Source organism: Tiliqua scincoides, chromosome 5 (genome assembly GCF_035046505.1).
Source record: "Tiliqua scincoides isolate rTilSci1 chromosome 5, rTilSci1.hap2, whole genome shotgun sequence".
Classification (NCBI taxonomy): Eukaryota; Metazoa; Chordata; class Lepidosauria; order Squamata; family Scincidae; genus Tiliqua; species Tiliqua scincoides.
The window spans coordinates 87,345,661-87,359,051 of NC_089825.1; the positions used below are offsets into that span (position 1 = coordinate 87,345,661).

General features: G+C 46.8%; 1 protein-coding gene across 2 annotated transcripts in view; it reads left to right on the plus strand.

Annotated features, from left to right (window-relative positions):
- Nucleotides 1–872: 872 nt before the first annotated feature.
- The window catches only part of TBKBP1 (TBK1 binding protein 1), a 76,746-nt gene continuing 64,227 nt past the window's right edge, over nucleotides 873–13,391 (plus strand). For both annotated transcript variants that reach the window (XM_066628623.1, XM_066628624.1), the window contains exon 1: nucleotides 873–913. The gene's annotated coding sequence lies outside the window, so the exon portion shown is untranslated. The remainder of the gene's footprint in view (nucleotides 914–13,391) is intronic.

Here is a 13,391-nt window from a genome sequence, read left to right on the forward strand (position 1 = left end):
TGAGTGAATTTATTGTTTATCAGAATTTGAACTGAATTTCGAATGTTGCCTTAAACACACTGCTAGGGCTGATCCTTTAGCATTGGAAGAAGGGCTGATGAATTTGAATGGAGTGCTCAGTTCCAGTACTCTTGACATTTGTTTCTGTCCCCCATCAAACTCACACCGCCAGCAGCATTCATAGTTGGAAATTTGGCTCTCCGGGCAGGAATGCCCACTGAGCAAGCTTGAGATCTCACCGCAGCACCTCTCATTTTAGCAAGTAATCATTGGCTTGAGCCCAGGAATTGTAATCATCATAATCTAAAGGAACCTTCAGTCCCTGCTGAAATGCCACTTCTCTTGCATCAGATTTATTGTGCTGATGTTGGGTTGGCGCTGCTGCCATCCAAACAGAGGGGAGACTGGCGTTGCTGCAGGTTCTCTTTAAAAAAAAAAAAAATTGGGTACCTCTTGTGCTCTGTGACTGTTTCCTGCTTGTGGTGTGAGTGTGTTTTGTGTGTTTCAGGAGGAGGAAACAGGAGCTGGGAGAGCAAGTGAGAGACAGAGAAGGCTACATCAGGCCAGCTAGCCAAGGAGAAGGAGGCAGAGAATCTCACAACCTTCCCCCCCCCCTTTGCAATGGGGAGGTGTGGCAATAAGCTGCCTTGGGGCCACAAAAGGTGATGCCACCACGTGGGATGCGTTGTGGTTTTGCCAGCCGGATGATGGCACACTTTGTGGTGTGAGCCTGGGGGGGAGGGGGAAAGAGAAGGAGAGAGAGAGAGAGAGAGAGACTCGCTGGGAATCGAGGAGGGTAGGGGCTGAAGAAGCAGGGAGGGGGGAAAGCAACTGAAGACAACCCCCCCCCCCCAAAGCACTGACTTGCACATCTGCTCTTCAGGATGGATGATCGACCAAGCTGGGAGGTGATGTAAGTCGAACCCTCCTGTAAGAATCAGCCTGGCTATGGGGGAAAAAAGGGGGGGGGTTGCATAAGGGCGGCGGGGGGGCAGCAAGGTGGCGCCTCCCCAGGAATGGGTTCCGATTGCGGCGCCCTGCTCCTGGAGATGCTGATGCCGCCAGGAGGGTGAAGGTCCACCCACATGGCTCCCCTTGGGGGCAACGCAGGGCAGCCAGCTGCGCGCCCCGGGGCCTCTCCCCGCCGAGCCAGGCTCTCCATCCCTGTTTGCAGGATGCCCGTCCCCATGCAATTGCACAGTGAAGCCCCTTACTCTTCCCCTAGATCTCTCCGAGACAGCAGCCCCCCATAGGTTTCCCCCTCCCCCACTGCCCCATCGGCTCCCCTCCCCCATCAGTCCACGAAGCCTTCTGCCCCTCCCCCTCTAATATGCATGCTGACCCTCTTTAACCCCCCCCCGTGGTTCTTCACTCCCACCCTGCAGTTGCCCCAGATCAGTGCCCGCCCCACTGCATCCTGTTCCCCACAGCTTTGATCTCCATCTGGTGTTTGGAAGAAGAATTCCCATAAGTGTCTCCAGGACACCTCCCCCAAATGTACTCCCTTCCCCATCCTAGGAAGCGCCCCATCAGCCCCATTTTCCTTCCCACCGAGTTGCATTCTGTCCCCTGGCCCAGTTTCACACTGTCTTCATTCTACATTCTTTTTTTTTTCGTTCCTGATAAACTGCTTTTGGTTCTCCTTCCCTCCCATATATCCCCCCTTGACTTGCACAGCACCACTCAGTAATATAGTATATACCCCCCCCCCACCCTGTGTTGTGTTTTTCCAGCCCTTTCCTGACTCTCAAGAGCTGCTACCGTCCCCTGCTTCCTAGGATGTCCATCTCCTTGCATTCCTGGGCTTGTGCCACAATCTTTATTTTTCACATTTTTATCCTGCCTTTCTTCCATTGTGGAACTGGGGAAAAAAAAATAAAACCATGCACAGGGGGTCCCCTGTCTAAGCATGTGCCCAAAGACCATGCATTGGCATTTGTGTTCTGCCTCTCCCCTCACCATATTGCCCTGCTTGTAACAACCTGACTGCTAGGAATTGTGCGCCTGCAATCCCACTGTATGTGTTGACTCCTCCATCTGCTCCCATGCACTCCTTTGGATCAATGTTCCCCCCCTTTTCCATTATCTTGCCCTTCTCTTCCCTGAATCTGTTTGTTCTGCCCTCACCATCTCCATCTAATAACATCGCGTGTCCATCCTCCCTTCTTTAGGCTGACCACTGTCCCAGTCCTGTCCCAAACTACCCCCTCTATATGTCGTCCCCTCTGCTTCAGATTTGCTCCCATACCATCTAACTGCACTTGAACCTCCCTTTCCTTGTATTCCCTTCCCTATTCCAGTCCTACTGTACTCCAGGGATGTTACCCCCCCCCCCCAACATGTGATCCTATTCACTCTTCCTCATTCTGTGCAGATTCCCCACCTCTAGCAAACTGCTACTTTCTCCTTTTATGTTGATCCTAATTACATTCCTCCCCCCCCCCCCCCATCAACCTCTGGACATTCGAGTTACAGCTCTCCCTTTAGAGCTGGACTTGGGAAACAAGTGAGGCATATGCTCAGAAGAGGTGAATAGTCATTGCTTTCCTTGTGTGTTACAGTGTGTGTCACCCCTGCCCACGGGTTGGCCGGCTAGGTCCGTGATTCACAGACCCTTGTCCTGCCTTCCTATGCTTTTGACTCTGTTCCTGACTCTTGCATACTGTTAATTATTGTTTTATATGGCCTTGTAATGGCAGGGGGAAATTGAGCTGCTACAGTAGAGGCCTGCATTGTGTGTGTGTAAGTTCTGTATAACTATCATGGCTGTAGATAGGCTGTTGTCTTCCATGAAAAGCAATAATTTTCTTAACAAGTGGTGGACACTGTATCACCAGTTTTAGGGAAATGGAACCTCTACCGGATTTGACTTCCTATTGAGAGTTTTTCAATTTCAGTCAAGTTTTGTAGCAATCAATTAAAGAATTATTCATGTTTCAAAATGCAGGTTGCTTTTTGACTCCTTCAAAATTAAGAACCCTGAATTTTGTTCCTTTGTTAACCTTGCTGCCTTTGATTTGCTCTGTCTTGTACTTCAATGAATACTTGTACTTAATGGAGTACTTGAATACTCCAGGGCTTAATTTAGGCGAGGGCTTAAGCATGTTCTGTATTCTTAGTGCCAGGGTCACGGAACATGTGATGTAATCGATGAAAGTGCATCTGTGCATGGAAAAGTGCTCAGAGTGGGTTCTTCTATGAAGCAAAGTAAGGAAATATTCTCTGGGCATGTGCAGTTAGATGGCAGGAGTTCTACATCAGAAGTGTGACTTACTCCTAAACTTTCTGTGTTCTCCTTTGCTTATTTGTGCATGGGTTCTTGCATGTTCTTGTGGTTCTTGGTCTGGATTGGCCAGTGTACGTTCACCGGTGCCACTTCAGAAGGTCCCTGAAACCGTGTTGAAAATAAGAGAGGAAAACTTTGCAGGATTAGATGTGTCTTTGAATATTTTTGCCTCATGTTTAAGAGGCAGCCCACTTTCTTAGTTTACACATTAAACCGAACAGCAGCTTGCCTCTTCAGCAGTGCAAGTGGGCTCACTGGAAATGTGAAAAAATAATTGGAAAAAAAAAAATCCCACGGCAGTGTGCATGGTTCTTTCCTGTGTGCAGCTGCATTGATTGGGGCCACACAGGAAAAATGAAGCAGTTATACTTTAATTTGGAATCCTTTCAAGTGCTTCCCACATTATCGCTGTACAAAGAACGAAGCAGCATAGTGGTCCTTGGTACAGCAGAGTTTCTGAACCCCTGAGCGAGTTCCAGAGTCAGCTGCATTACATGTATTCAGGTCATCTCCTCTCCTCTGTCCTGGCATGATCTCGGATATCGACCTTTTGACCAGCCCGTTTGTGCAGTGAGGCTACAATGGCAGAGGAGCAGATGAGTCTACAATGGCATAGAGAAGCAGACGTCTTGGCAGCAACCCAACCACTGTGGATCTTCCACATTATACAGCAATAAACGTTTATTTGCTGCCATGCATACATGTAGTGGGGAACTCTGGCCGAGCTAGACCTCCTGGCCTATGTTCCTGTATGTACTGCAAGGCTTTGCAAAAACACATTTCTTACGTGTACATCGAAAATCTATTCTTTGTAAAAAGAGGTAATGTATCTGAGCATTCGCAGGACTCTGGATTCTTTCATCACCGTTGCTAAATGCAGAGTTGGATCCTGGTTTGGAGGCTGAGTCAGCTTCCTGAGAATGTAAGCTGTCTCTTTTAACTTTAAAAATGGAAAGTTTCAGCAAAGATAAACTGGAAGAGGTATGAGCAATGCCTAGTGAAATATTAGCAGTCAGAAGGATATGTGTGGCTTCGGTGTCTGGTTCTCATTACACTTTTATCTTACCCTTCTTCCAAGAAACTGAGAATGGCATACATAGTTTACCTTCCCTATGTTATCCTCACAACAACCCTGTGAGGTAGACTGAGAGAGATAATAACCAGCCCAGGGTCACTGGCCCAGTGAGATTAATGGTTGAATGGGGATTTCAGCTTGGCTCCTAACCTGCCACTAACCACAGTACCACACTTGCTTTCAGAGCGCGATACCATAGTCTTTCGAGACTGAAGGTTGCCAACAACACTTGCTTTCAGTATGGTTCTTTGCCCCCTCTTCTTGTCAACTGGAAATGGTCTAAAAAAAAAATATGCTGCTTTACGTTCTTGATTAAAGGTTGCAGAATTCTGCTTTTCTTGATGCAGAATTGTGTGGAGTGCAGGAGATCCTGTCAGGGCAGGGTTGAGGTGTTAGACTGACCCTCCGAGGGTCTTTTCGAATTTGGTGAGGCCAAGTAGCTTGGTGGCACAGCTGCTCTCTAGAAACATTCCCAGGCCTCCTGGAAGGAGTCACAGGCCACAAAGCAAACCTGACATTTTGAAGCTGACTGGTACTGTGCTTGTCCTTCATTCTGCTGACTGGGAACCCCTCCTAGGCTTTAGTGCTCCGGACATATGCATGGATCATTAGTGTTTCACAGATGGTCAAGGACGGTTTTAAGAACATAGGAAGTTGCCTTTCACTGCGACAGACCCTTGGCTTCATCTAGATCAGGGGTGTCCAAACATTTTGGCAGGAGGGCCACATCATCTCTCTGACACAGTGTCGGGGCCGGGGGAAAAAATTTACATTTAAAATTTGAATAGATGTACGTAAATGAATTTATTAGAGATGGAACTTATATGAATGAATAAACATCTTGCAGTAGCTTAAGGCCTATAAAAGGTCTTGCACAAAGCGAGGCCGGCCTTTCCTTTGCTGCCACTGCTGCATCACAGATGTGAAACAGCAAGTAGTGGAGGGAGCCCACGTACCATAGTTCAGGTGAGAGGTCAAACAGTCATCCTCATGCTGAGATCAGTTGTGTTGGGCCAGCACAGTCTCCAGCAAGTCTGTGGAGGGCCAGAGGCTCATTGGAGACCAGGCACTCCCCGAGGGCTGGATTGGGAACCCCCAAGGGCCAAAAGTGGCCCTCGGGCCAGGGTTTGGGCACCCCTGATCTAGATCAATATTGTCTGTGGTGGGGTCTTTCCCAGCTCTACCTAGGTATGCCATGGGTTGAACCAGGGACCTTCTGAATATAGAAGGTGTTCTAGGTGTCCTCCCCTGTGTACCTTAATACCCTTGTTTTATTTTATCTTTTATTTATTTTTCACATTTTTATACCACCCTTCCTCCAAAGAGACCAGGGTGATATACGTGGTTCCTCCCTTCCTTTTGTACTCCCAACAGCCCTGTGAGGTAAGTGAGGCAGAGAGATATTAACTGGCCCAAGGTTATCCAGGAAGCTTGATGGCTGAGTGGGGATTTGAACCTGGCTCAAGGTTCAAGTCATACTCCTTAACCTCTATCATCCTGGCTGTTCTCATGGCGACATGACATCTTGACCCTTAGGACAGACTGAACCCTACGTGGTGTTTGAGTGTTCATGTGTCTACCTCTCCATCAGCCCAGCACTGAGAGATGCAATTCCCAGGGACCTGGTTGAAAATTGCTGATCTAGATTGTAAGCCCCTCTGAGGAAGGACCCTGCCCCACATCCTTTGTGAAATGTCATGACTATGAATGGCACAGTGCAAATAAATATTAGTGGTGATTGATCACGTCAGTGGGCCCAATCTTATCCAACTTTCCAGTACTGTTGCAGCCACAATGCAGCCGCAAGGAAAGAGAACAAACATTACCTTACCTGGAGGAGATCTCCATGGCTGCCCCCCCCCCCCACAGGATCCAGTGCGTGCCAGTTGGCACTGCTGCACCAGCGCTATAAAGTTAGAAAGGATTTGGCCCTCAGGCTGCAATCCTCAGCACACCTTTCAAAGAGTAAACCTCATTGGAACACAATAGGACTTACTTATGAGTAGATGTGCCTAGCATTGTGCTCTCAGACATGCCGTTGCAGGGAGTTTCTGCAACAGATTTAGGATTGCCAGATTGACTGATTGGTGTTTTTCAGACTTCCCACTAAATTTGGACAATTGAAATTTGAACAAGGGAAAGAGGAGACCTCAGAGGTGCATTGGAAACTATTTATTAAGTCCAGATGACTTCTTCAGGAATAACTATAAAGCAAAATATGCCACAGGTTTAACATATCAACGGAAAGTCGTGGAACCCATTCATCATCATTTATTTATTTATTTATTTATTTATTTATTTATACAGATATTTATATACCGCCTTTCTTTGGTCGTCAGATTTCTCCTCAGACTTCAATCCAAGGCGGTTTACATAGGCAGGCTGTTCTAAACCCCTGTAGGGATTTTTACAATAGTTCTAGTCTTTCATAGAACTCCTCCTTCCAGCTGGATTCCCTCCCGGTCTGGCCTCTCTCTGGCCCTTTGCCTCCCACGCTCCACTTGACGGCAACTCCCCTCTGCCACCGAGGGTCAGCTCAGCGTGTCGTCAGTTCTTGTGTCCATGACCATTCTGGAATTATACGTTTTGTTCGTAAACTTGATAGAATTCCTGAACTCAGACTGTTGGTTTGGACCACCTTCTCCTGCAATTTCAGATTCATTTTCACCTATTCTTTCTTGTAAGCTCTTTGATGTTTTATTCCTTTGCTTTCACTTCATATATATAATCAACTTTTTCAAAACAAAACCAAAAAAAGCTTTCAATAGAAGCACATTTCAAAATGAGATGAAATAAAACCAATTCGAAAGTAATTTGTACCTTCATCACTCTACAACGTCATAACAACCAGCATTTTAAAAAAGGCTGCTTTTGATGTCCGTTGTTATGACAAATTAGAGTTTCTAAGGCTGCGAATCCTATACCCCCTTTCCTGGGAGTAAGCCCCATTGAACACAAAGGGACTTACTTCTGAATACACATGCATAGGGTTCTGCTGTAAGATACAAATGGCTTTATACTTGGTTTTATATGTATATACTGTGAGCTGTATATTCTGTTTTATAGTTGCCCCTAACAAGACTACTGTCACATCAGGCCTTAATGACTTGTGTCTGTTTTGAGGGACCTTATAACTTTGTTCCTGAGTGGCGTAGCTATGCCATCTGGCACCCGGGGGCACAAAAGTTTTTAATACCCCACCCCTGGCTTCAGAAGACATTCGAGAGGCACTTCCAGTTTTCAGCAAAAACCAAAAGCGCCTTTCTAAGGCCTGCAGCAGACCTTCTAAGGCCTGGGAAGGCCACAGGCGGCCTCCCTGAGCATCAGAAGGAGGGTGCGTATGACCTTACTGGGCCTCAGAAAGGCACCCCCTAACACGCACCCCCGGGCATGGCACCTGGGGTAATTGACCCCTCTGCCCCTCTCAGCTATACCACTGTTCCTGAGCTGGTGTTCATATGCCTGGCCTTCTTCCTGATTTAGATTTGAAGTAGTTCTTTGATTGACTCGGTTCCCCTCTATCTCTGACTTTTTTGGGGGTGGTTTTCTTGGTTCTTAATGTTGTTAATGATCCGTTTCTCTCGGATATGTGTGGGCTTTTATTTAATGGAATGCATTTAAATAATTCTTTTAGTAATAACATACACACAGAGCGAAAAGAAACAATGCCACAGAATGCAGGGGGAAATAACAAGTTGTCTGCAGCAGGAAGAGGTGATAGCGGGGAACCTTTGGAAATGGAAGTTTTAGGGGGTGTTTCTTTTGCCTCTGGGAGTTGCAGCTTCTGCTGCCTCCTGGGATTAGCCTGCAAATGTAGCCTGCCATCGCATCAGCTCATTAGGCATGCACAAGCTAGTTGGCCACGGAGTGGCAGTTGATTTCATTTAGACAGAACCAGTTCTAGCATTTAACTCTTCTCTTTCCTCTTCCTCTCCTCCCCCCCCCCCCCATGGGAGTTTGCATGTAACAGGCAAAGGAACTATGTCCAGCACAGTGGCTAGCAGCAATTTTCAACCAGTGTGCCGCAGCACACTGGTGTGCAACAAATAGTCCACAGGTGTGCCGCAGGAGTTTGGGGGGTCATTTATTAGTAAGAACATAAGAGCCCTGCTGGATCAGGCCAAAGGCCCATCTAGACCAGCTTCCTGTATCTCACAGTGGCTCGCCAAAAGCCCCAGGGAGCACACAAGACAACAGACACAACCTGTGTCCCAGTACCCTCCCCTGCATCTGGCAATCAGAGGCAGCCTGCCTCTAAAACCAAGAGCTTGCACATGCCTACTATGACTTGTAACCCGTAATGAACTTTTCCTCTAGAAATTTGTCCAATCCCCTCTTACGGCCGTTGGGGGACGTGAGCCACCCACCAGCAACATGGCGTGCCTTGTCAATTGTCCAAAAACCGATGGTGTGCCTTGACCATTTTAGCACCCTGTCATTGTGCCATGAGGTGAAAAAATGCTGAAAATCACTGAGCATGAGAGCCAGACCGGGAGACTTTCATCCAAGCACTACCTCTGCCATGGAGTTGCTGGAGGGCCTTGGGCAAGTTGCTCATCCTTGGGGGGGGGGGCCCCCATTTGTAAAGCGGTAATCCTAGTGAAACCTGGCAAATGGCAATAAGAGATTATGGCTGTTTTAAATCTTTTGCCCTTTAATGGATTAATTGGTCAAATTTAAATACATTTGCATCTGTTTGGTTATTTTGTCACATTTATTTAGCACTTCTGTGGTGGAACTCCAGGCAATATAAAGAGGTTTCTAGGTGCTTCCCCATCCCGACACTGAATAGACATAGACTTGCTTAGTTTCAACAAGATTGTACCCTCAGACCATGCCTTGGGACACAGTGACATCTCATTAGACACCTCCTCTCGCAGGTGCCTTTTGAAATGTAGAATAATGTACAATTTGACTATTAAAAATCTACTATCCATTGTGGTGAAGCCCCAAGCAACCTGAGAGCAGAGCATCATAAAGATCAGCTTCACCCCTATGAGTTTTAGCAACCTCTGAGACCCTGTACCCGATTCCCCGTCATCTGAAGAATGGCAGGTGAGCTCAGGAGAAAGGGCCAGTTCTCGGTTATGATGCTGTGATGTCGGAGCATTCTGCTGGGAGAAGTCCTTCTGGTCCCATCACTGCTCACTTTTTGATGGGCAATTAAGGCTCTTCTTTTTCAGCAGGCAACCCTTCCAGAATGGGACTTGATAATTCTGCTTCATGTGGAATGACTCTTACTGTATTTTGTTTTTGGTTCATTTTCAATCAGATTTTTTAGGTATGCCTTGTTACGGTTTGCAAGCTAGAAATTGTGCGTTCACCTTTAACTGTGCTGAGTCAATAGTATGGAAAGCAGCAAGCCACAATTGCTTTGGCCTATTCATTTTCTATTCTTTTTGTCTACCTTCATCCCCTGCATGTGGCAGCAAGCACTGCTCATTTGCCCTGTTACAGGCATGGGAGGAGGGCAACTAAAATAGCCAGGAAAGGAACAGGCAAGAGTAACCATAGCTACCTTGCCTCCTACTTCATCAGTGTGTTTTAAACCCATGTTCTCAAGGTTACAACTTGGCAGCCCTCAGCCCCACTGAGGAAAATTTGTCCCCAAAATTGGCCCTAGTCCATTTAATGACCCACATTTTAGCCAATCACTTGACCGATTAAATCGGTTTGCAATCCTAAACATCCGTACGAGGGAGTTAGCTGCATTGAACACTGTGGGATGTACTTCTGCATAAGCTTGCACGAGCTTGCACAGCACAAATTGCAGTCCTTGCTGAGGGTTTGTTGTGAAGGGGATCAGGCTGTAAAAACAGAAGGGCAATGAAACTCACTTGTAGAAGGAATGATATGATAGCGCAGGCTCAGCTGTCTGCATTTTAATCTCCCATGACAATAGGTCACATCTTGATTTCAGGATCTGCCTGAAACACTTCTGAACCAGGGAGGACATATTCACTAAGCCAGTGGTTCTCAAACTTTTAGAACTGGACCCACTTTTTAGAATGAGAATCTGTCAGGACCCACTGGAAGTCATATCATCAAGCAGGAAAATTTTTAACAATCCTAGGCTGCAATCTTACCTACTTTTACCCAGGAGTAAGCCCCATTGACTACCATTGTTAAAAGCATATACAGAATAGCCTGTTAAAAGGAGAGATCTGTAACATTTCCCCAAATTCAGTCACATGCGATGGTAGCATCAAGTCTAATATATTAAAAATAAAATATTGGAATGAATGGGGACCCACCTGAAATTGGCTCGCGACCCAACTAGTGGGTCCCGACCCACAGTTTGAGAAACACTGGCTTACAGGAATATATATAGTAAAAATTAAGCAAAACGAAACGGGTCCCAGTCTACTTGCAGCTCTCATCTTTCACCCTCCTCCTCTTGGAACAGGCTGTGCACAGACATGGGGCCTTTAAGCACCAACCTGCTGTGAGTGTATGAGAGGCATGAAATTTCTACCCCTGTTTGACTGCTAGTGGAACTGATATGTAGTAACCTCAGGGAAATGCAGAGTACATCATTGGCACCTTACAGTATAAATCATCGTTCACAGTCTAAATCAGCCATTTTCAACCACTGTGCCATGGCACACTGGTGTGCCATGAGTGGTCCACATGTGTGCCACAGGAATTTGGGGGGGAAGGTCATTTATTAATAGGGCCAGTGGGAGATGTGAGTCCCCACTGGCAGCATGGTGTGCCTTGTCAATTGTCAAAAACCTGGTGGTGTGCCTTGACCATTTTAATGCCTTGTCAGTGTGCCATGAGATGGAAAAGATTGAAAATCACTGGTCTAAATAAAGGCCTGTTCTCTCCCTGATTTTGAAGTCTCTTGCCCAAAAGTCTTTCTCCATTAAATGACTGGCCATTATCCCTTGTTACCTATGCGTAGACCTCCATTCCAGAACACTTACGTGGTGCCATCTGTGTGTGTGTGTGTGTGTGTGTGTGTCTAGTCACAGCCCCAAGCACATCTTTTCCATGAAGGCTTTAGCTTAACCACTTGATTGTTGCCCCATGTATATATTACTCAAAATCATCCTCTTTGTCTCTCTGCTCCACCCTGCCCTTTTGCCCAGTTCTAAAACTTCAGCTGAAATCCTATCCACACTTACATGGGAGTAAGCTCCATTGACATCAATGGGACTTACTTAAGAGTAGACATGCCTAGGATTGGGCTGCCTGATTGTAAGTGCTTTGGGTCAGACCAGTCTGTAGACAGATGAGTGTTCAAGTAGAAAGCAGGCTGATTAAATGAGTCCATGATCTAGGGCAGGGGTCTCCAAATTTTTGGCCAGAGGTCTGCATCAAAATTTGGTGAGGACCGGAAAAAAAATTTAAATATAAAATTTAAATAACTAAATTAGAGATGGAATTTAGATGAGTGAATAAATGAATGAATGGGCTCATTCATTCAACCTCTCTGGCCTTCAGAACATCCTCCAGACACAATCAGAGCACAGTTCTGGTCATGTTCAGTTGAGTGGGCCAGAGGCTTTCAGGGGACAAGAGGTTGGCCACAGGCCGGAAAGAGGCTTGCTGTGGGCCGCATCTGGCCCCTGGGCCGAGGTTTGGAGACCCCTGATCTAGGGGTCCCTGATAGTCTTGCTATGGGATATGCAGATATGGATCAGCCTCGTCTCCTGGCTGAGGCACCCACTATAGAAACCTCATATAAATATATTTTTAAAAATTGTCTTCCTTACCAAATGGAGAATGTTTCTAAGTGGGCAGCCTAAATGTTTATAACAAGGAGAAGTTGGCAGTGACATCTGATATATACTCTTTATATGCAAATTCACTTATCTGCAAGGGGCAGAATTGCCACTGCAATTGCCAGAATGGCCTTTTGTTATCTGCAACTCTGTTCTCCTTATCCAAGAATAGTATGCCAGTGCACTCAGGGCTGGGGGTGGAGGGGCGGGGGCTCAGCACAGCTATGAGCAGGCAAGCAGGGACAAGAGAGAGTGCAGGAGGAGGAGGAGGAGAACAGTGGCTTCCTTGTGAGCAGAAGGCGGTGCAGTGCGGGGGGGAGGGAAGAGGAAGAGATGTCTATACAATATATGGCCAACGGGGGAGGGAGTTGGAGTAATAGGCTCTGGTCAATTATGTTGTTTTTTAGAAAGTTGTCTGGATTGGGTGAAATTTCTGCATCAAATGGGCATTTGTATTGGCCTGTGGAAAATCGGACACATTTGTGTCCACTTTCAGACTTGCCTCCACCATCTTGGGTACCATCTCAGGGACTACAGATAAACCTTCACAGCCCTGGTGATGATGAGAGGCTGTTGATGAGAGGTCCCTGGAAGGCTGACTGAAGGCTGCTCTGGGGTTGGGACAAGCCCAGAGAAGGAGCCAGGTGGAAGAGGAGGACAAGTAAAGCACCTCTCCCCATTGCTGATCTCTGAGGCCTGGGTGTTGCGCCAGCAACCGTCAATGAGTCAAGGGATATCTAGCACAAAGGAGGAAGCATCAGATGTTGGAGGTGTTGATGAGCCCTTGCTATCACCCAGCCAGTGGCATAGCTAGCAAGGGGCAGCGTGGTCCACCCCAGGTACCAACCTTGGGGGGGGTGACGCCACAAATTACCCAACATCACTAACATCACGGAGGTTAGGACTAACCCCATCATGCAACGATATATAGCATATCGTTGGATGTGGAATTTCCAGCAGAATGCAATGGAAAAAAACGGAGTAAAATATCTCCTTTCCATCAAAATTTATGGCCATAAAACCGGAATACAAAAAATGCATGGAGCCCTATGGAAAGTGAAGCTGAGCCATATCGCGTGTTTACTCGCAAGTAGGCAAACTTGCCTTAGTTGGAAAGGGCAGGCGGAGAGGAATCCTACCACACCAGAATGGTTCCTTTCCAATGAAAGCAGCCCCCCAAAAACACCCAAGAAGGAAGCCCCTCCTTCCAAGCAGACGAATGTATTGAGTCCTATGGAAAGCGAAAGTAAGCCACACAGTTGTGTTTACTCGCAAGTAAGCAAAGGTGCAGGCAAAGGGG